General features: G+C 32.3%; 1 protein-coding gene across 2 annotated transcripts in view; it reads right to left on the bottom strand.

Moving 5' to 3' along the window:
- Window positions 1–25,199, bottom strand: part of LOC106717905 (transducin beta-like protein 2) — a 63,946-nt gene that overhangs the window by 33,888 nt on the left and 4,859 nt on the right. The gene's annotated exons all lie outside the window — the stretch shown is intronic.

Below are 25,199 nucleotides of genomic sequence, written 5' to 3'. Positions count from 1 at the left end.
ATCTATTTTAAGAATTTTATTTTGCATTATTAGTAAAAGTATTCAATGACAAATATTCTTAAACAGATTATTTGTTTGACACGTGCCTTAGCTTGTCTATCAACTTTTTTGAACGTTATCTTTGCTATCACAAAAATTAATGAGATTATTAAAAACCAACGGATCAAATACGTTTTATGAATTATGATCCTACATTATCGTCAAGAATTTCAAGTAAAGTCAAGTTAACATTATGATTTATAATATTACAAATATTGCATCTCAAGTTATGGAAATCCTTGTTAGAATTAACTTCATCATAAATTAATTTTTTTATAGTATGTTATTCAAGATTATACATTTATTAATCATACAACACCGACTTAAAAAAATAACGTACATTAATTACGTAGATTTAGTTATTTTCTACAGTAAATTTCAATTTATATCATAAGACGGTTCGGTAACGAGATATACCTAATCAATTTAATAAAGTATTACGAATGTCAGAGTCCCACGTGTTTACACATTTGTAATTGTGTTATTTGTTTATATATTATTATCAAATTAAGTAGTTACTGCATCCCAGACAAAACAACTATTTTATCATTCGCATGTCCAACTTCAAACAAGATAGCCACTTGTTCCATTTATTCAAGATTTTTTGGGCTTATTTTTATGCAAATTTCACCTTACTGCGATTGTAAATATGATATACAAATCTACTATTACAATGTAATCATATAGATATAAATGTGGTCAGGCAGACGGCGGCCTATTTACTGGCCGATTACAAGTGAACATCGAGTATCCTACATTGACCGCTTATCTAAACGGTACTGCGCAGTAGAAACGAACCTGTTGCTCGAACATCGCATTCTTTATGACCGACTTTTTTTTAAAATACTGGTTACCGGCGGATTACTGTTCGTATAAAAATATGCAAAACATTTAAATATTTGTTTAAACTAAGATCATTTAGGTATACTTATATTAATATTATAAAAACGAAGGATACTTGAAATCGTTTCAGTACTTTCGAAGCCTATTCAATTCAAAGAAACATTGATAGGCTTCGAAAGTACTGAAACGATTTCAAGAATCCTTCACTGATGAAAGCTACACGAACCCGGGTGACTTAGGCTAAGTTTATTAATAGATTTTTTAATTAGTCTCAGACGTAGTCTCGGGAAACTGCTAGTCGTTTCATAAAATAAAGTTTTTTGGGAATTAGTCCATCGCAAATCTTTCCATCTACTCATCACTAAATCAGCGTACGTCTATAATATAGGCAGATGTTTATGTTGAATCTTTTATTTTTGGTTATGATTAATATATTTTCAAGGTGGAGGGTGATTGGAACGGCATTGGGTTGTCCAAGACGAGACGGATTCCCCGGCCGGACGCGGCGCGTTGCCAACCCATCGCGTCGTCATTTGCATTTAGCGGCACAACACTCGTTATTCATACAGTTTTTCGAACAAAACATCGAAGCAAGTCGCGACGAGTTTTAGAAAAATATCTCAATATTTTTATCGAGTTCAATCTCCTAGAGAAATATTTGTAGCAACGTGATTGTTTAACTTAGGTGAGATTGGTTGCATATTTCATCATATTTAGCATAATAATAAATATTATTTTTAGACATTTGAATTAATACGGCTAAAAAACCAAATGACAAGAATACTACGAAGGAAATTCTATAAATTACGAATTTATGAATAAAAAATGTACCACGTGTTCCGTACACGTGGCAGTTTCTGCTATCGATTTCGTCATTTCATTGAATATGAAATGTGTTCCGAAAATAATATGCTTTGTACATTTTCGACTTTGCTGACCTGCGTAAAATTAATGAAATCAAAAAGTTTTTAATTACATACTTTGCAATTTCCGTCGCATTCTTTCAATAAAAATCAAGATAAACATAAATGTTTCAATGTGGGGTCAGTGATTTGATACTAGACTTGTCGGATGCCATTGGGGTGACCACTTGGCGGTGCGGTCGTTGGCCCGCCCGGTACATAAATGACGACGACGCTCTATGTAAATTACATTGCGCTAATTTATATGAGAGTATAATATATGTTAGAGAATATAGTCGGCCGACGTCGCTGCCGTACCAGATATTACAACAGTTTAATTACGCACAATTTATATCAGAAATCAATATGTGTAATTTTAACGATTCAATGTATATTTGAAAACAACATGGGGCCGGAATATCTTACGCTAGTGACGTCTTTCTCTTGTACATTCAAAACAAGTGAATAATGACGTATGGTAAACAATTTAAATCGCAGTATCTATTAAAACATGTGACGTCTCTCATCTACACATAACCTTTGCGTTGTTAAATTTATGCAGGGGGCAAAAGAACATTGCCTTCGTTCGAAAACTTCTTGTGGGCATAAAGTTGTGCGCAATAACCCTCAATAAAAGATTGTTTGAGAAACAAGTGAGGACTTTAATACATTGACCGCTCAATTGATATTTTTCATGGTTAATATTAAAGTTATAATGTTTATGTAAATTGATTTCAACTAAAATTTCGAATGTTTAGTAAAATAACAGTAATTTACACGTGCTGTAAAATATATATCACGAAATCTTTGCCGGCAAAGTATAGCGGAAGCTTATGTTTACATTTTGCAATAATTGTAACTGTGTAACTATTGAATATTTTGTTCGATAGTATTCTGAGCAAAACAGAATGGCACTATGTAAACAAATTTATAATTTACATTCAATAACGTGTTGTTGCTACAATCATATGCTCATGCGATTTTGCCTCTAAAATAATCCTAAGATCAACGGATCGAAAATAACATACTTATTACGGTGCTGTGATGCGAATCAAATAACGTCATCTATATTTATTTTTACTTCCTTAGCTCTAAAGTACTATTGAACTGTTTCTGCATATGCTGGAAATAACCTCCAAATCGGAATACTTTGTTCGATGAATAGAACTGACTGATGGCAGATCTTCTAATGCATGCTGCCTACGTGCCAACATTGGTTGCTATTTCTAACACGAATCAGTAATGTTTACCGTAACAGCTTGATAGAGTGATATATGCCTAAGAGTGGATCTATTTAACTAACATGGCGAACTTTTCATACTTAAATGATTTATGTAAACGCAGTGCTATGTAATGTTTTGACTATCCAAAGAGTAAATACACGTATGTACTTTCATATGAAGGCGTATCAGGTGAACGTTCTATGAGACGAGTCGCTTCGTAATATAAGATCTATATTACCTGCTCAAACGTTTTACTAAATATAAAATAAAAAGTAACATAATTAGGAAAATGTAACGTTGATGTCATTACTAGTTGTTTTCTTCGCAGAGATTGCATGTGAAGGAAAACCAAAATCACAGTCGTAGTTGAATTTCTGCTTATCGGACACAAACACTAAATCGAAATGACGTCAATTATTTTCCTTACGTCTAAGGAAAACCCGACCAACTGTCCTTTTGGTATTAAATCCGTCTTATGTAAAACTTTAAATGTGCTTTAAAACGCAGTTTTATTTTTAAAGACTTAAATCAGATCGAAATCGTAAACATTCAAAGACGCCTGATGTTTTTCGTCTGTAGACAATTAGCATATCTTTGAGATCCTTGAACCTTTGTTTGTCGCACGGAGCTCGGATCGTTTACCTACGGGATTTCAATGTATTCAAATAATACATTGGTCGGTATGTAAGCTAAGGTACAATGTAATTATGTAACATTTGTAGTTTTTTTTTACATTTGCACAGAAAAAATACTTAACAACTGTAATATGAAACGGATACATAAACTTCCCGTTAATTAAAAAAGTTAAAGCTAAGAAAGTTTAAAAAATGGCTTGTTAAATGTAATCATTCCGAGAATATTATATTCATCGGACTTTAAACGTCTCTTATTGAGAAATCTGCTCAGTTTATTAACAACATTTAAAATTGTACCGCCACAAGTAAACGCTTATTCCGTAGAAGATTTCTGCCAACGTGGGTATTATTGCTTAACCGTACAAAACACTGGTTTCTAAACGGAAACTCTCAGTTGCTGCGTGTACATACGCGTGTTGGGCAATCGCTCATTCATGCAAAAGTGTTAAGGTCGCATCAAAACCTTTATACTTTCAATGGGAATTAATTAATCATTTGACGGTGGCCTTACCTACAAAATGGACAATATAACTAATAATTTCAGACATCGAATGAAGATTGCTTTGTGTTTTGTGTGTCTAATAAATAAACGAACCAAATGTGCTTAGCACCCTTGACTTTAAAACGTCTTTTACAACTTAAAATATTTTTTGTAAATAATGTAATCAGTCTAGACAGAGATAATAATTTATCATTCCATTTTATATCAGATATCTGAAAGGATCAACCCATCTTATTGTAGTGACTATCATCCGAGCAAAATTTGATAAATTTATTCTTTGAGTTAATCGCTCAAGATCAACGAACTGTCTACGCTCAGAAAACTCACCAAATATTAGTTTTCACGGTTAATCTACCTATCCTATGTGATACTAATAAGAAATAATAGTATTCGTTTTCTTAAAGGAATAAAAAAGACAGTAAGTCACAAGCCTGCAGGAATATTAAACCTTGGTATCGTAAATCGGAACGTGCCATTAAAATGTCACTAAATCATTATTAATGGTTTTCTATATAAAAATATAACCATTATGTGAGAGACTTAAAAGCTCCAAGTGGAAATCATATATAATATCATCAGAAAGTCTTTTTTTTTTTTCTTATGAACTAAATTTTTATGTCCGAAAAGCTAAGTCAATCAGTTCGCAAAAGTCTCGCTTTGCAAAAGGAATACACAAGTCGCAATCGAATACAATAAAATATAAAGGAATCAAAAAATGAGTGCGTGTTCATTACGGATTATATTTGAGCGTTGATTACAAAGTGTGGCGTAACAGTGAACGGCCAGATTAACTTTAAAGTCTGCTAAGTGGGTTTATATTTAAATTTAATTTAGGTCAAAGTATCGGAAGCTATGAATTTCACTGTTCGGCCGAGTTCCGTTTGGCGAGCATTCAGCTGAGCGCGCCGGATATAACGGACACTGTTACAACTTTTGTTTTCGCATGCAGATTATAATTCAGACAAAGAGTTACAAAAACAATCCGTTTTGTCGGTATTTTCATTTTTAAACCATTATCATAAGGTCACATGTGATCGTATATTGCCTAAGGAGTTATGCTACCATTTAAGTATGCAGGCAATGTCTGTCTCTTGAATTTAAAGAGTTATTCAGAAACCGCAGCAACTGTGGTTAATGTTTACATACATCGTCGTTTAATATAGCATGATGTTTACTTAACGAAAACCATACGCTATGTGCTCTACATCGGGATTATAAATCCGGGCTGCTGTTTTACACGTGTTTATTACTGATGTCTATACATTAGTTAAATATATATTATTCTGTCCACGTATAACCAGTAAAGTCCTAACTAGGCGAGCCGTAAAATATATAACGTTAACCTTATTCAACACAATTACTTATTATTAACGTAAATTATTATTACGTTTATCTTTTTGAATTAGTTTTTTGAGTCGATCGACTACACAGTTCAGAAAACCTAATGAAAACACTTAAACAAAAGATGGTTAGAATTCTATTTACCTTTTTAAGCATAAGTCGATAGGTAATGCAGTGCTTGCTACGATTTGACCTGTTGTTAAATAAATTTCATTCTAGACATATTCGGATTACCATCAAAACATCTACTACTGACAAAAGATTATCTAAGAGATATCGTTTACTTGGTCTTTACTACGTATAGTTTTCTGGATTGGGTGATAATTTATTAACTGATGAACTTTGAACTTCGATATATACTTGAAAAAAAAAAAACAATTTGTAAATGCTAATATTGCACATTGGGCTCTACATCGGAACAAACATCGAGTAATAACTAAACGTCTTGAACGGCGACAACCTTCAGCATCTTAAGTGCGATATCTTGTTATATTACCGCTAACATGAGTATGGCAATCATGAAAAATCTTTGAGTAGACAATGTGTAGTAATAAATGTTATGTGTTAATAATTATATAGTTAAAGACGTTTAAAACATTTATAGACTTTTAAAAGTGTGCTTTACAATTTTAAATTTATATTCAAGTTATAATATTTATAATTCGTGTTGTTTAATTTAAACATAATTACATTGGATCATGTTTTTAATTTTAAAACTGTTGATTTTTCATTACTTTATATTTTGCTGCAATTAACTTTAATGTACTACAAATTTTACAATGAAATATAGTTGGATTATAAATTTAAAATCAAAATAGAAAATTTTAATATTAAATGGCATGGTATTTATATATTAATCTTGATTGATTTAGTTTCACTTATTTCTTATTAATTTAGTTTAAATACATTAAAAAAAATGTTTAATGTCATATTTTTACGTGAGGCCATACATGTCGGTATGATGACAATAAGTCGATTTCAGATTTCGACCGTGGCCTTATGCAAAGGCCCCCTGTATACCGTTGTGTTGAAAGATTTCGCGAGCGTTCGAGAAATTCGCGATCAAAGTGAAACTCGTTATATTAATATGCGTTGTGTACCACTAGTCAAAGACATACTACGCATCTCATATTAAAAAAAATGAAATAATAAGTAATTTTGAATTAATAGTACCCCTTTTTAATATGACTGCATCTTTCTATCTATTTAAGAAATAATTAAACTGTATTAAATTTTCTTGACCTGGTTATTAAAATTTCGTTCATTTCGTTGTTAAAATATTTTAAAATGACTCGTGGTTAAAAATTGAATTAATCGAGGCGTTCATTATCATTTGAACGATCAAACGTTTAAAAGGGCTATTTATTGCATATTGATTTTCGTGGGAATTAGCTTGTTTTGTCTAAACAAACAAATAGTGAACGTGGGCCTTTTCAATCGAATCATTGTACGAAGGCCGACCACTAATATTGTAAAAACCCTACTTTTTCACGATTAAATGACATTGAAATTTGGTTACCTACTGGTAAATGTATAAGTAATTGTAAAACCTTCAAGTAGATGTTACACCTAAACAAATCCACAAAACCCTATTCAGATTTACACGAGCACACGCCCAGCTCAATATAACACTTAAAAAAAAATACGTCGTCTCTATGTGTACACAAGCTTTTAATGGAAATAAATATAATAAATAATATAAAAAAAAGTAAATAATTATAATACACAAAAACAAAACCACCACCAGTGTTAATGAAGCCAGCTTTTACGTGTTACAAAATTTGTACATTTCATGTAATAAAATATTCCAAGCTACATAGATCATGTGCATTTTTGATGGTCCATACGGTCGTTAATTTATCAATAAAATATTTCAAAAATACATACATATAGTTAATAAAACAAATACAAAGTATATAAACAATGTTTACGTAATTTTCAAGAAATAATCTCAAAGTTTTTTTTTATTTCATTAAAGTATAATTTTCTATAATATAATGAAACTTATAAATGACAATAATAAAATCAAAATACTTTGTAAAAAAATTCAACTACTATACGTACTCTACTACAGAATATGGATAAATGAACCTAATCCAATGATTCAAAAGTAATAAGGAACGAAGCAAAGTTATGCTTTGAACTCTGCCATCTAAGCCCATGGTGTAACTGAAAACCCTATCTTCAGCACACAGGAAAGTTTTAAAACTTACTATTTTAAAATAAAGTTATGATTAACCTTCTTATTGAATTGTGATTATAACTCGTAAGTTTTATGATTTAATGATAGTTTTAAAAAAATATAACTATTAAGATCAAAATACAGATCAAAAGGCCTTTAACTATTATTTATGCGTTCCAATTTATGTTGAAAACTAAAATAAAAGTCCCTTTCAACTTTAAAATATTTCATTTAAATACGAACAGACGCCACCAGATTATTTTAAAATACCGAGGAAACAGTATAGCAAGAATCCTTGGATAAGGCTGTGGGTAAGTTTGAACACACAATACTAATCTTTGTATGAACACGAGCTATTACTCAACAGCCAAGCTAAACATACCAAGATAAATTAATTAAACACGCAGCATTCTCTTCCCGCAATTCAATGTAATAATTACATATTTCCGCAAACAATAATATTGCAAGGCAGCGAAGGAAGTCTTAATGGCTTTGTGGGTGTCTTGCAAAACTAGTGGACCCCCGTGTCAAAACCCGGAAAGCTTGGAAATGCGATCACAGTTGAGTATTTAGTACCTTGGTGTAGAGTTTGTATGAGAAATGCACAATAAGGGTCGCCCTTAATCACCAATTAATTAGTGCGGTAGTTGGTGACGAAGATAATCATCATTTATTTCGTTGGTACAATTTATGAAACTATATATTTAATGTTCTAATATCATCTTCATTACCATTTTATGAGTCTGAGAACTTTTATTTAGAAATTCAGCTTTGTTATGTTATATAATGAATTTATATCATTTTAGTAACAAGTTCTTATGGAGCATTTCCCAATGTGAAAGTTGCGTGTGGCGCGACGGATCTGAAGTAGAAAGTGAACTTAATTGAGTGGCTTGCTTATCGATTATGTGTTTGCGATTTATGTTTAAACATAATTGTGTACGATACTGTATACAGGAAACTAAAAGAATATTAATTAAAAATAACAGAATATTTAAAGAAATAACTGGTTGTGAAAAAAAACAAAACAATTTAAAAAATGCCTATTTTTAAGACTGACCTTAACCCCGATTAAATTTACACCATATGACACTGCAGAATAGTATACGAAACGAATGACACCTCTCTAGTCAAATTCAATTCAGTCGTTTAGGCTATAGGTCTTATGTTGCAATGGACTTACATAAAAACAAACCTACATACATAAAAATAATTTATATGCGTGAAACACAAAACCCTGCTGTGTCAGTCGCGTAATAAGATCCGACCTTTCATCTTAACATTGACACTATAGAAATTAGTGTTGTATTTTTAACAAAATGTGCAACATATTATAATGCATCACATGTGCCGAAAACTGAATATTCTAGATAAGCGACAAGGCTGAACTAATCGCACATCTTCCGCGCGCCGCCTGCCGACACTCCGTTTGGACAGACAAGACCTCGACGTATTCTTTTCCTGCTTTAAGTGAATTAACCGCCCTTGAGGTTTTTGTCTTCGCTCGTTTGTCGGTTTGAATGTCTCTAAAAAATACTATTGTCCGACGAAATTAATAAAATAGTGATTTTGCTTAACTTTTTACGAAAACGTTTTAAGGCGTTTTATGACGATTTTTTAACAATTACAGTAGGTAACGTATTTTCCTGGTTTTGCGTATGTATTGGTTAAAACTTTAAAAGTACAATGAGATAGCTTATCAATTTGAATACCTTATTTAGTAAAATTCACGTAACGTCATCTGTGTCTTCTTTACTAATAAAAAAATATTTTCGAAGCGCCTACTCTAATTTAATAACTACGATACTCGACGTGAAATATATCGACAATAAAGTTATCTGCACTGATTATTATGCATATACTAGCGACCCGCCCCGGCTTCGCACGGGTGCAATGCAAAATATACCTACTACAGAATAAATGCACAATTTATTTAAGGTACTTAAATGGATAAGGATTAATGCTGTATTGTTTAAAATCACTTCGTAAAAGAATAAAAATGGTTATGCTGGGTTATCCCTAAGAGATAGACATATACCATCGCGGACTTTTTTGTTGAACTTTTTAAGGTGAACAATACTGTAGTACATTATTTTGGTCTATCTCGTAGGATTCAGCCAGCGTTTGCAATATAAGCGCAAAAAAACGTGCTTATTTACGACATCACATTAGAAAACTTTAAATTTATCAGTGTTTCTCTACTATATTATGCATTTATTATACATACAAACCTTCCTTAAGAATCACTCTATCTATTAAAAAAAACCGCGTCAAAATCCGTTGCGTAGTTTTAAAGATCTAAGCATACATACGGACATACAGCGAAAGCGACTTTGTTTTATACTATGTATATATATATATTGATATTGATGTATTACAAATACGGGTAAAGTGATCGTTAAATTGCCTTAACGGAACGGTACTTAACCATTCTGTACATTCTCCGTTTTAGCAACATTTAGTGTTAATCATTAGTTATGCCTAGGTCAATATAAAAATGGAATCCCTGACCTTCTCCGGACCAAAGCGAAAGTAGCGCCATCTCCAAGGCACGTTCGAATACTAAGTAACATATCATAGCACCGCAGTTTACTTAGTGATAACTAGATGGCGGTGTTTCTATATAAGTTAAAAACTGAACATATGTAATTGTTTTTTTTCTTATAAAATGTTAAGGTGGAAAGTAAACACCTGAATAATTTAAGTGTATAAAAATATTACCTCAATTTTAAACGTTATCTATCACAAACAACTAAGCAATAGTGTTTCCTATAAGCCGACAATTATGAGTAATTTAACATTAAGAGATAAATTCTGACATGCAAATTAAACAAAATTCATCGTACGGAAATAGATGCGAGACGATTATACTTATAAATTACTTAAATAGATATATTATAAATGGATAAATTGGCTTATAAACATAATTAAAGATAAGTTAATTCATTCAGCTGATAATATGCGAAATACTAGTGACAAATTACGTATTTTACTACGAGCACGTGGGTGTTTCTTTCGAGCACGCGGCGCGGCGCCAAAGCAAGGCACGTGGTTACATGACTAATATAACATTAGTCAAGCATAACTAACTGATGTAACTCAAATACCACTTCAAGGAAACTATATTTGTATCATGAAGTGTAGTGCTCACCCGTGTAGAGTAAATCATGATATGTACTAATGATAACATTGTACTACTGCATGTGCAGAGTAATTAAAGAAATATACTGCTATATGACATGACTTGTAGCTTTTGAATAGAATCTCTTATAAGATACTAGTTTCTATAAATACAGTTATTGTTTTTAAAACACGAGCAGTTAATTAGATGGTAAAGGAGGTATTATGTACCCATTGTTTTTGAAACATGTCTATAGGGATTCACTTATGTTGTATTAATACTTTCGAAGTGACAATTGAACATAGCGGTAAATACATAATAATAATAATAAATCGATATGAAAGTTTAAAAAGTTTATAGTGTAACAAGCTTGTCTGGATTGGTAAGAGAGGCGATGCTATTGCAATTGTCAGAAATAATGTAAGGCTCACAACATTATCAACCTGTCATAATCTCGACGGAGAATCGGCATAGTATTTACTACTCTTCCATATATTTCTATCAGCTGTCATATATGAATTCACTTCCATGTTACGCATGCCAATTTAAGATCGACATGAGCATAGAAATTACACTTCTTTGACAATGACAGGGGGCGCTAGTGTGTTGTCGTAGTTTGATTTGATTTATGCCCCCCGGGTCAGGTAACTTTGTCGGTCTATATAACTTATTATAAGTCATCGCTAAAGCTTTGTGGTTTCAACTACTACACACAAGGTTTTATGTGGTCACTGGATCCAATCCGCTACTGTTGCAATGTTATAACTTCCAATGCAAACTTAGCCCTACACATGTATTCTGCTGACAAATACAATATTATCATCGCTTCCTATTGTTTGGCCAATGGTATTTTCGGTCTATAATTTTCAGGTTTTAGGGAAAAAAATGGTTTCTTAGTACATTTGTTTCTTTCAATATCTATTTAAATATAGTTATTGCACATATAAAAGCGAAAGTGTTTACGTATTTTCATTTTATAAAGTGATCTCAGACATCGTTAAATAAAGATCCTTAATTCCAAGTGAAAGTGTAGAATTTTATATTTACATGCAATGATTTAACAATTGCAATAAAACTTTCCAAAGTAATCAAAAAATACGATATTGCATTGTTGATTACTAGCACATGATAAGGGGCTACTGAACACATTATTATTAAGATTTGCATGGTAATAATTTAAATCTTTATCCGCGTATCTTTATCATGCGCTGTTTGGTCTAGTATCCATGCGACCGTGATATCGTACTATCTATTTGAGATACATTGAAATAAACTTAATTTTATTATTATTTTGATAAAGGTATATTAGATTTATAACTATACATGTATGTAATGATTAATTCCGGCTATTAATACATTTAATAGAAAAATATCTAAAAACTCGTTGACATTTTAAACTGAACGACTTAATAGCATCGCATTCTGTTGTATGAACAAATCAAAACAAAGGCAAATCTCTCAGTAATATCGAAGCGGTGCGAATGCATTGAACTGTAGAAAGTTTTGCAGCGAGACGGGCAACTTTCGCGACCGAATTCGAGAGAAAGTAGTCCGGCCCGCCGCCAGCATACATTATATCACTTTATCCGACGTCTTGGATTATATCACAACTAAGAAGGAAACAAGAACTTAACAAGTTTTAGCTAAATTAAAACAAATCGCAATAACTACATGATTATCATCAAAATCTTGCAGAAATCTATCCTAAAACACCTCGTCTTTTAATTTTTTTAAGTTATAGGGGATCTTACATATGCGAGGAGAATTTCTGAGTAAACCGGATTATAATAACTATTAAAATCTTTTGTGTCTTATTGTAAAACAAATTAAGAGTTGCCATAACTGGCAACCGGACCTCGGAATACCAAATATCACAGCTTTCGATTTCAGTGTTGTTCAGTTTGGTCAGATACGAAAGCTGTGTCCGTGCGATTCGAATTAGCGTCTTCGTGTGCGAGTACTGTGGGTTTCTGGGACTAAAATATCTGTATAAAATATATCGCCATCCCTATCATTATCTTTGACAAAACAAAGATAACAATATGTTTTAAAAGGAGATTTCAGTCTCAGAAACGCACGGTAATGAAGCACAAACAATGGAAGGTCAAAACTTGCAAATGGAGACTCTGCTTTGTTCGTCAATTTTTATTTTATAAAATCAACTATCTAATTATCTATAATCTAATTTAATTATGACTAGGGTGTAAGAATAGTTTCGACAGATGTAGGTAGGTAGGGAAAAGGTTTTATTAGTTCAAGTTTTAAGAGATCCCAAAAAAAAATATTTATTTTATTAATTTAGTCACATACATAATTAGAATTATCAATTGATAGTCGTCTGACTAGTAAATTTTTTAATCACGATCAAACTCATTTTTTTATATTGAATGTATTCTTATGTAAAGAGATACATCCTGTATGTAGATTCCATCTCGTCAACTTACTTTCACTGCCAGTTTTCAACAAAGCAACGAAAAGATAGCTTCGAAAGTCAACGAGCAAGAAACGTTATTAAATATACAAGTGAATTAACTTTGTTTTTTTATATTACATTCTAAATCACACATAAATAAGTTACTTTGTCGATGAGCAAAATTATTGTTTTACTTGTTTTTAATCCATTCACCACTACACTTAGCTCATTTTATAGATGACTCCATATTCAACATTCTAAAGTTCGTATTTACGTTGGTGATCTCAGAGCTTTAACGGATATTCTCGTAATACGACGGTGCGCTCATTTCAAAGTATCAAGATAACTACAAATAAAAACGTAACAGTATCCTGTAACAATCGGAGGAAATAAATTTGATGCGCATTTGATGGCCGCGTATTGACATTGCTTGTGTCCTCTTGTACGATTACGATTAGTCGACCGCGACAGTTGTTTATTATTAAATTTATTTTATTCTAATATTGTGCACTTTTAAATTAAATGAAAATCTTATTTGTGTTATTCATACAAGAAAGTAAATTAAACTATCAAACTATGTAAAATACGAAGAACAAACCAATAGCCAAAACAGTCAAGATTAGCAGTTAATGATTTTTATAAAAAAAATGCCGCTTTAGAATAGAAATCAGGATAAGTATTTAAGTGAGTATTATCACTGCTGTGACGTCGTCTGTAGATGCTGTATTTGAACATCTGAAGAGCTGTAGCTCTTACTCAATTTACTCACTATTATTAAAAACATGATGACATTACAATTACTACTACTCATTGTTTCTAGTAATGTGAAAAATAAAACAAATTCTTTGTATAGGCTCGACGTTAATGACGCTAGCCGAGGCTCTGTCATTGCTGATCTCATTCAAACAATGATCAAACGTACGGAGGAAAAGTTTTATCTGATAATGATTGCAACAGTCTAATAATAAGAATTACGTTATCAATACAAATCAGTCGCGTTTATAACTTCGTGTAGGTACGATTACACAATTTACACGACTTTTATTAATAGGATTTGCGGATTAACTAATAGATAATTAATCCATTTGCCATGCCATGCCTGGCTAACCCTAGAGAGTCTATTCTACGACTTTTTTTATGGTACAAGATTTCTATTGATTATAGAGTACTAGTTTCGTAGCTATTCTTTGTGTTGGAAAGATGGGAGGGGAGAACAAGCAAAGGAGCCACGGGCGTAAAGGAAAAGACAGATTCCACACGAAATGGTAAAATCTGTATTTCAATGTTAGCTTAATGATGTAAGTTCACTAGTATTTTCGATGTAACTCTCGTAACTAATAATAATAGATTACGTATAGTTTACACGTGTTATAGTACAACACAATTTGCACGTGAACAAGATCTAAATGAAGTGCTTGTAGTAAGTACTTGAAGACACGTGCGAAGCTTGTTGTATTTGTTTTGATTATTAACATCAGATTAAACCTAACTTAATGTGACGTGCAAAATGACTATAGTAAAGAGATAAATTTAAGAATAATTATTCTATTTAGACATATACATTCAGATAAAACTTAAATTCGTTTTCAGAGATAGGCGAAAAATTTCCGACATCGATGTAACCATAAAAGATTTATTGAGATTTTTTTATCAACACCATTGCCGCAAGAACTAGCAGTTTACGTAATCAAGAAGCTTCAAAAGTCTGTTGATACAAAAGTTATGAGAAACAGCGAGCTGCTGTTACAAACATCAAATTAGATAATAACTTGGAAACATTTAACACGCAATAAGGAAAATTCCATCCGGTGAAATAACAAAATTTTCGCAATAATACAAAGAAAATAATTTAACACTGATGTTTTATTCTAATAAGGAGAGAGTAAATTTAAACATCACTAGCAATCATCTTCATTTTGCTATTTTATCTACGTCATGAGCATCTTACCTTAAGTTAAATCAGTTTCAATATTGGTATTTGAAATAACGAATACTTATGCAAGGCAATATCTATTTTAATGTATAATAATTTTATCACAATCAAATATATCTTGTTTAATAAATTTAAGATAATAGAGTTATGTCATATTTTACGTGTTCCACGATATGTTCGCTATCGGCGTACGATCATGTACAATTTGACGCAACCGATTTCGACGGAACAACGATAACACGTTACACGATAGTAAACGACACCACACTTTATTAAGCAATACAAGGAACTCGAAATCATATCGATTGTAATTAAACTGATTGATTACTGCAATCACGATACAATTTGATTTGAAAATCACCCTGACGCAGTGGTTCCGGAGTTACTAAACTATGATGACTAACCCTTGGTTTCTGAGACCAAGATCTCTGTATTAAACATATCGTCATACCTGTCTATTATCTTAGACAAAACAGAGATAACAATATGTTTTAAACGGAGATTATGCTCTCAGAAACCCACGATAATTCATTTATAATGAGAATTAGTTGTTCATCATCGTGCTCTCTTCCGCACGGATAGTCGGCGTAGTACAAAACTCATCCATAAATCTCTACAGCCGATCCACTACTATCTTTCACAAATATATCCATACATTTTTAATATTTTGTCTACCTTCATAGCCATAGGACAATACGGAAAATCGTTTCTATTTAAGTCTTTAACAAATTACATAAAAAAGTGCCATGTACAAACAAGGATTAGGGGAACTGTGACGACAGTCAAATCTTTGTGTGTAATTGTCTGACAAGGTTAATTTGATGATAGTATTCATACAACAATTATGGTAATAAAAATTATGTTATAAATATACGAGTATGTAAAATGGCACATTTTAATAATTATGTTGTTTATTATCTTTATGCCAGTATTAGATATAACTGTGTTAGCACTTATGTTTTTATATAATTCTATTTCTTGTACACGAATTTGTAATTACGTATGTTCATACGTGGTAACAAAAACGTCGATTACATAGATATGGAATTTAGGCAAAATGCAGTACGTAGGTCTAGCTAGAAGTGTGGCAAGAATGTACAAGGGTCTAAGATCACGGCCCAGTGACTGTCGAGGTACTTGTTTAAGCGTTTTAAGAAATACTTACAATAACTTTTTAACTATGAAGGCATTATGTTAGATCAGATGTCCTTTACAATTTTTTATTGATAAAATCGGATTTTGAAATACAGTCAAAATCTGTTATAACGACATCGAAGGGACTACTCATATTGAGTCGTAAAAACCGATAGTTGTAACAACCGGTGACAAGTATTAATAGGAAAGATATGTAATAACATTCAGCCAGGACCTTTGATTTTGGTCAATTTAACCGGTATGTTGTTCTAAACGATGTCGCTATAAACGGTTTTGACTGTATGTGATTTTTAAAAATGTTGATTAGTTTTTATAAATTTAAGTTTTGTGAACATACGTAAATTAATTTTGTTTCCTACATAAGTAAGGTTATCGTTATCACTCACTAGTCCCAAGGTTTATGGGTTGTCGTGATGAAGTCAGTCAAAATAGTTTTTCTTTACTAATTTATCTCTCAGTTCCATACTCGTTGACCGCTCGGCGTTCGTCCGTCGTCCACACGTGGACAGCGCGAATCGCTAGCGGGTGGGTGTTTTAAAGATACCCTTCAATATTTTGAATTTAATTATTGATTTACCTACTTGAAAACTATGGAAAATTTTCAATCTGGCCAGATAACATTTTACGGGTTAATTGTTTGCGCAACGCATGGGGATAAAGATGTCCTTGCCATCATAAAAAGCAAAAGCGATAAGCTGATGCTAAACCACCCATGAGGTCATGCACATTGACGATATTCAAAAATAAAAAAACATCACATCATTTAACTTGTTAACAATATAAAATTTTAATAGGAATGGCCTAATCTCATACATATTTTAATAGAGAAGTCTTCCTGTAGGCAGTCATGTCAAAGGCCCGCGATCGCAATGTGTCACAGAAAGAAGAATCATGTTTTTAGAGCTTTTAGACTTCATTCGATTCTAATTTTATAAATAAAATGTTATAATAATTCAGTTCATTTTTTTTTCAATCTGGCCCACCTACGATTTCAAAATTGAATATATGGCCATCTGCAAAATTGAGTTTAACACCTCTGTTGTAGAGCATTCCACAATATTTCTGTTTGTTCACAATATCGTTTTAAATATCTAAGCATTTAGTAACAATACAATGCGTAAACGTTATCCCAACAATCCCGTAACATAACAAAGGTCTATAAAAAAAATCATTTGAAATTCAAATCTTTTAGCTTCCTGATGAATATGTAATCAGTCAAACATCAAATATCTATTATGATTGCTATACAATGTTCACAAAACTATTATGTAAATGTTAACAGCTTAGGTACAAGGTGAAGTTTAAAGATAAGATAATTAAAATTAACACATCGGCATTATTGTTTATGAGTGTCACGCAGCCATATAAAGTCGTAGGCAATATAATGGAGGTTGTACGTCAAGTTTCCACTGTTGAAACAGAAAAACATTTTCGTCTCCTGCATTCTTTGGGAAAAAAGACAGAGCCTTATGTTTTTGTACATGACTTTTGTGGGTGGAAATTCACTATATACGATATTGACATCGTAACGTGGGACATCAATATGTCAAATCAATGTTACAATACTTTAATAACTGGAAACCATTGTTGTCGAAAACCATTAAATCTTTAAAGAAATATTATAATAGTAGTAGTAGTTCTACAAGGGCTTGAATGAATAATTAATAAACATGATCGAAATATGCAAATTGTATCGGTTTTCTTCATCACAAAAGTTAATAATAATTTTAATACAAAATAATTAGGGAAGATTTGAAATAGTAAATGGCGTAGATACAGAGTACAACTATAACTTTTGTTTCTTTGGAGGGATGTAATTAAGTGATTAGATGTGATTAAGTCGAGATAAATCTTCTAATTAGATACAACCTTTACCTATCCATTAGATAACAAACGTAAGTACAAAACCAAAAGTATTAAAATAGTTTTAGGTGCATTCTGTTAAACCTCGCAAATTAAATTTAGTTTTGCATATGTGCAAATAAATTCGATTTTTTTTTACAACATCCATATTCGTTCAGGGCGATATTAACATTTGCAATTTAAAATATGGTATTAATTTACATTGCGATAAAGTAAGTTGCGAGTGAAGCCAGTTTTTTCTTAACAATTTGCTAATTCGATATTAACATTAAGAGCCGATATTTCATACAATACCGTAGTAAATTTCGAAATGTAGCTTTATTGACTTTAATAGAATGATTTTAAATCGTAATTTTAAATGTTTTCGACGATCGTCAACGATTTTCTTAAAATACGTCAAACTACAATGTATGAATTATGGATAGCTTTAAAAGAATATTTTATCACAGTTAGCGTAGCTATGCATAACTTCTTACTTTACAATGTTACAAATATTTTTCTTGCTATTAGAGACCCATTTAAATCAATTTATAGTTAAAGCTGCTATTTTATTTCAATGAAGAAATTATTTTCTTTAAGTTAATCGAACGTAAATTAGTTTCTTTGTACTGTGATATTAATTTTCGTGATCCAACTCATGGTCGGTTAGTAACAATAAAGTAGATGATAGCCTAACATGGTTTGCATTAAGTGCCTACAACGGCGCACGTCATTTTGCGTGTCAGACAACTCGGTCATGATGTGCCGTCGTATAAATTAATGATCTATTGTCATATTCAAACGACAAGATTATAAATGCTTAGCGTCAAGAAATTTGTGTTCAACCACATAAGTTGTAGATTGCCAAACATATACAATTTATATATTTTATATACAAACATTGGTAAATATATATCGACTAAACTTATTAGCCGTCACATAGGTAGTACCTAATGTATATTATTTTTGCTTATTAACCATCAATTCTCTGATAATCTAAATTCCGCATGTAACTTTGTCGTAATAAATTCACTATAAAAGCGGAAGAGGTTTCATGTTACAAATGAATTTATCACATCTAAACATACCATGAGCATATTAAACAGAACGTATAAGGCTGACCCTAATACCAGAAATAAACGAACGATGTTACTCCCGCCCTCAGTTGTTTAAATACGGAACCATAATGCTGCCAACGACATTTGAATACTAAACACGCTACAGGGTCACGATTTAAGTCGAACAAATAGGTTTTTTAGCCGACTTCAAAAAGAAGGAGGTTATCAATTCGACTGTATTTTTTTTTTTTTTTATGTGTGTTACCGCGAAACTCGGTCCCTGGTGGTCCGATTTTGATAAAAATTATTTTAATCGAAAGGAAGTGCTTGCAGGTGGGTCCCATTTTTTTGTTTTTTTTTTTTAAATAACTAGAAGACTAGTAGATTTTGAATATAGCTTCAAAATTTGTTGCGGAAATTAGGGACATTTTTGCTTTCAGCGCTTACGTAGGTTAAACTATAGGACCTACATAAAAATGATGTATGGCGAATTGTAGCTCTTTAAATGTGCTAAATAAAAGTCCGCGATAGCATATATCTATCTTTTATAGTTTTCTCACAATAACCATTTTTTTCTTTAGAAACATTAATTAAATTCATGCCCTATTTCCGACGCTATTATTCAAGTTCAGTATTAACCCTTATGTAAATAAATATGTTCATTATCAAGAGAATTTAATGTAGATTATATTTTTAAATAATGTTCTCTTCTCAACAGCTAAGTGGGTGGTTTCTTCGCCTCAAAATTTAGCGGGACAGAGGTTCTAATTTCTCGCGCGTATTAAGTGATTTAGAAAACGTATGCCGGAAGATAAAGTTTTTCAATATCTGATATAAATCAATCTCTGTTATCATAAGCGTGTTATGACGTTGGATTTTCATCGGACGTGGAGTCGATTGATATATCGATAAATCGTGTATTTGATGCAACAAAAAAAACTAAATTTGTCGATACACTTTGGACAATGAACTCTGTTCAAATAATCGATCCTATGACGTATCTACACGTAAGTTCGTCTACAATTCTAGAACATATTCTCCAAGAAACCAACAGTTTACCTGATCGAGACAGGCATGAGTAGTTGTTTATTTATAAATTATACTAAGTATTACAACACACAAGGGTGTTTGCAGATAATGTCTAACACGGTTCGCTACATTGAGGCGATGACGCGTAAACGGCCGTGACGGAGACGTCCTCGCCTCTGCCGGACCAGAACGCTTCTGGATTACGTTACTGCTTACTACTAACTAATCTGTCATCCCACCAATCAAGCGGAATAAATTGAAAACAAAGATTCATTTATTTAACACATCTTGTATAGAAGTTACACCATATTAATCAACAAGTCTGTCTTATGATAATAAAAAAGGCTAACGTCAGTTCTTATCGCCATCGATTGGCTGGAGCCTTTCATGCATTATAGATAAGGCCTTAGTCAACTATGCTAGCTATTCTGATATGTGTAGGGCTTTCTTTTACCGTAAGAATGAATAATTTACATATGAAATTAGTTCATGATTATTTTGTAAATGTATGATTCAGCCCTTATCGCTGGCTATATAGTAATTGTGTCTAAAAATAAGTTTGTAATAAGAGTAATTATCAAAATATTTGAAATTTATATTTTGTTGCTAATAATGCCATTTAAAATCCGGTTATTCAATAAAAAATTATCGTACGTTTTGACAGTTGTGCATAAATAATTTCAAGATTAAATTAACGAAATACATACATACAAAGATATTGGATCGTACAGTCAAGATAACAATGTTTATTTCAGGTAATAAGTTGAAAGAAAAGAAACAATCGTAAATAGTTTGCTATCCAAGATTTTTTTAATGGGTATTCATAGTGCAGACTTAAAAACAAGAACCAACGGTACATCTGATATGTTCGAAGGTTTTTGGATAGATCAACCGTCTGATATATATTTTTTTCAATCAAGTACTCAACTTAACATTTGAGTGAAGCTATTACAGTAGCTAAGCTAGTATTCATTACTGTACTGATGACTTCTTACTCAAGTTTACACTTATTACATATACACAATAACAATCTTTCACGATACTATTATTGTAATGTTTTGTTTGAAATAAGCATTGCGTATGAATACTATACTTGTTTAGATTTTACACACGTGGTGAGTTCATATATGATGCTTTAACAGAACGATGTAGTACAAAACCACTGAGTAATCTTAGAAAGTATATCAACAACTACACGATAATCGTGACTATAATATTGACAGTTATAAAATTACAACCCGTTCAAACTGTTGGCAAATCATTTTATTACATACCTCAAACGTATGATTACACAATATAATAAAAACCATTTTCTCTAATAAATCAACCATTCAATAAATCATTACCTATTAAAACACAATTAACACAAACATAAATCTACGCAACGTGTTGTAGCGTAACTCGGCATAAATATAGAACGTTCTTTCGTTGACGAAGCGGAGAGGCGTGGCTTGTACGTATTAATTAATGTTTTGAATTAACGCGTGCCGGTTGTTTGAATCAATAAAGCAGTTGGAACAGGGTCGTAGACGCGGCGAGGTGAGCGACCGGTGTATGGGCGCGATTATTCCGGCTGTCGGCTTATCGCATACGTCACACCCGATACAACTGGACCGCGCATAATGGCATGACCAAAGCGAAATTCTCGCAAACTCGCATCTATTTCTCTCAATTATCAAAGCTATCAGTATGCGCAACACCCGAAGAAAAATATCTTAAGTAGGAAAAATTACAAAGTTTCGTACACATTATCAGCCTGTCCTTTTTCATACGGAGTCTGCGCAGTATGTTCTACTGTTCCACACATCTGTCGTCATATCTGGTATCTGCATACAATATGATACCTAATAATTGATGTATACATTTTTGTTGTGTCTAAGCACATGGACATTGCTACTGCGTTTCAATGGTACAAGAAGCCTCCATTTTTTTACAATCTGTCTGTTATTATACTAAAAACTGAATAGTTTTACAAGAATTACCTGTTTCTTCAGAAGCTCGAGTATTAAATAAATTATACTCACAAATAGCTATTCGATAAGCATCTTTTTAAATCGATGAGTAACGGTACGAAGCGTTTACTTATACATTCTCGTTGAGTTCGAAACATTTCGCAACAAAATGATTCATTGATATTTCTTAATTAAACAAGAAGAATATACGAGACTTCTGTTCAAAACTGCCGTTATAATCACTGTAGATCAGTTCAATGACATCCTTTGAAGTCAACACCATTAAGGATATCAAATGCAAATTTATAATATCTGTGTATATTCCTAATTTTTTCATCACTTTTTTGACTGTATTTTTGCTTGAATGTATAAAATGAATTACTCGACCTTAGGTTAAAATTCTAAATAAGTATGGTTGTCTGTGAGCTTGTATTGTAAAAATCAGTCCTTGATTTGTACCAAGATAAAACTAAACAGCTTAATTTTTTACTAACACAATCATATGGTTTATAGATAAATATTTTACGCATCGCATATAAAACTGATTGTGCCTGAAGGAAATATATATTTGAGATATAAATATTTATATGTTTGCTTAGATTTCGACCGGCGGACCGCCAAATTACACATAACAGTGGCTTAGCGGAATACTATAACGGTTTTAAAAAAGAGCCAGCATTAAATTGTCGTGAAACCATTACTAAAATTAGTCTTTTAGTAATGCCTACACGAGAATTACTTAGACTATTGTTAGTTCACACACACAGAAAAGTTCTAGTATTATTTAGATCTATCAAAAAACTGATACATCTTTTTCTAAAAGTAAAATATACCTCAATGTTCAGATTTTTTTTTATATTAATATAGCTTGATTCTAAATCATATTATAAAAATGTGCGAAACAATATCATACCTATATATTTCGATTAGTCATCTCTAAAGAAGCCAGCAGTTAAAATTCTTCGCGTACCCAGACCATGTGTCAGTTTACAAAAAAAGGACGTACGAATCGTACTGATGAAACAATTTCAAGCGCTTAATAAAATTTAACTTAACAAAAAACAGTGTCATCAAGATAATTGTCACTAGTTACATATTTGTTTGGGGAATCTTTAATACTGTAATTTGGGATGACAGTAAATTTGCATCATTCTCTAATCTAAATAATACGGAATAATAAATAAACGCTTATAAAAATTATAATAACAAAAACTACGCGCAATATTTGTAACATATCGTAGTGACCTTGAACCATGTAAGTCATTAATATACATACGATCGACAAATTATGTCACACGGACAAGGTTGTTGCCTTTATCACGCAGATAATGAGTTTTTAGCAAAATCTGCTTTAATTAAAAAATAACTATTAGAATGTATCAGTTTTTTGATAGATTAAATATCTAATTTGTTAGTAACTTCGCGGCGTTACAATTTATTTCATAAAGCAAGAATCGTTTCTTTTGTTTGTTGATTATACGACTATATTTTATTACGTCTCTTAGTTATTACAGTTTTATGCGTTAATCATTTCAAATAATAAATAGAACTAGTCTGAATGATCTGAACAATAACAATTCTACAAGAGTCAATCGACTATCGAAAATAAAAAAATAAACTGTTACGTATTCCATTAAATAATTAACAAGATACTTTATAATTTAGTTATTGAAGCAGAACGCTAACCTCCTATTATTAGGTCCTTACATATGAAATTGGCGTTTTGTATGGGAGGAACAAGAAGTCGAATATTTTTTAATATATTATATTTAATTAATCAAAGTATGAACCATTATTTTCTATGCACTTTTGCCATCTCATAGGTAGTTCATTGATCCCTTTACTAAAAAAACCAGTCGGACGGGAATCAATAAAATCTTTGAAGACGATTTGGACTGCCCCATCGGAGTTGAATTTTTTCCCTTGCAAGAAGTTATCCAAATTTCGAAAAAAATGGTAATCTGTTGGAGCAAGGTCCGGGGAGTACGGAGGATGTCTTAGACTTTCCAATTGAAGCTCTTCTAATTTAGTAGCCGTCTGTTGCGCAGTGTGTGGTCTAGCGTTGTCGTGAAGCAGCAGTGGCGTGGAGCGATTGACCAGCCTAGGTTGGTTAGCCGCTAGCTTTTCCATCATGGTTTGCAATTGCTGACAATAGACATCAGCCGTAATAGTCTGGCCAGATTTGAGAAAACTGTAATGAAAAATACCGGCACTAGTCCACCAAACGCTTACAAGTAACTTTTTTGGGGTTAATTTTCGCTTGGGGCAGGATTTGGCTGGCTGGCCAGGATCCAACCATTGCGCTGAGCGCTTCCGATTATCGTAAAGAACCCATTTTTCATCACAGGTAATGATTCGGTTTAAAATACCTTCATTATTGTGCCAGTTTAGTAATGTAACGCAACAGTCGACGCGCGTTTGCCGGTTTGCTTCAGTCAATTCGTGAGGTACTCACCTTTCAAGCTTTTTAATCTTCCCAATTTGCTTCAAGTGAATTAAAACAGTTTTATCACTAACATCGCAGCCTGCAGCTAACTCGGACGTGGTTTGCGATGGATCCGCTTCCACAATAGCCTTCAACTCTTCATTATCAACTTGAGTCTCAGGCCGTCCACGGGGCTTGTTCTGCAGATCGAAATTTCCAGAACGAAAACGTTGGAACCAAAAACGAACTGTGTTTTCTTTTGCAACACGACCGCCATACACATCATTCACCCTTCGAGTCGTTTCCGCAGCACTAGTGCCACGGCGGAACTCGTACTCGTAAATAATGCGATATTTTAAGTTTTCCATTTTGTAAAATGAGTGACGCAAACAGAAAAAAACAGAAGAAAAAAAACAAATGAATGACGGTCATCGAACCACAAATACATGAGTCTATAGCTGTACAAATTTGAATTTGGAATTCCTTACCAAAGAGGAGAAATTCGTGATTAAAGTGGCCAGTACGAAAAACGCCAATTTCATATGTAAGGACCTAATATTTAACTAAAAACAGTATAAAATAACGTAACCGATTGTGACAACTG

Source organism: Papilio machaon, chromosome 13, assembly GCF_912999745.1.
Source record: "Papilio machaon chromosome 13, ilPapMach1.1, whole genome shotgun sequence".
In the NCBI taxonomy this organism is placed as follows: Eukaryota; Metazoa; Arthropoda; class Insecta; order Lepidoptera; family Papilionidae; genus Papilio; species Papilio machaon.
This window is presented reverse-complemented; position numbering and strand designations above follow the sequence as displayed.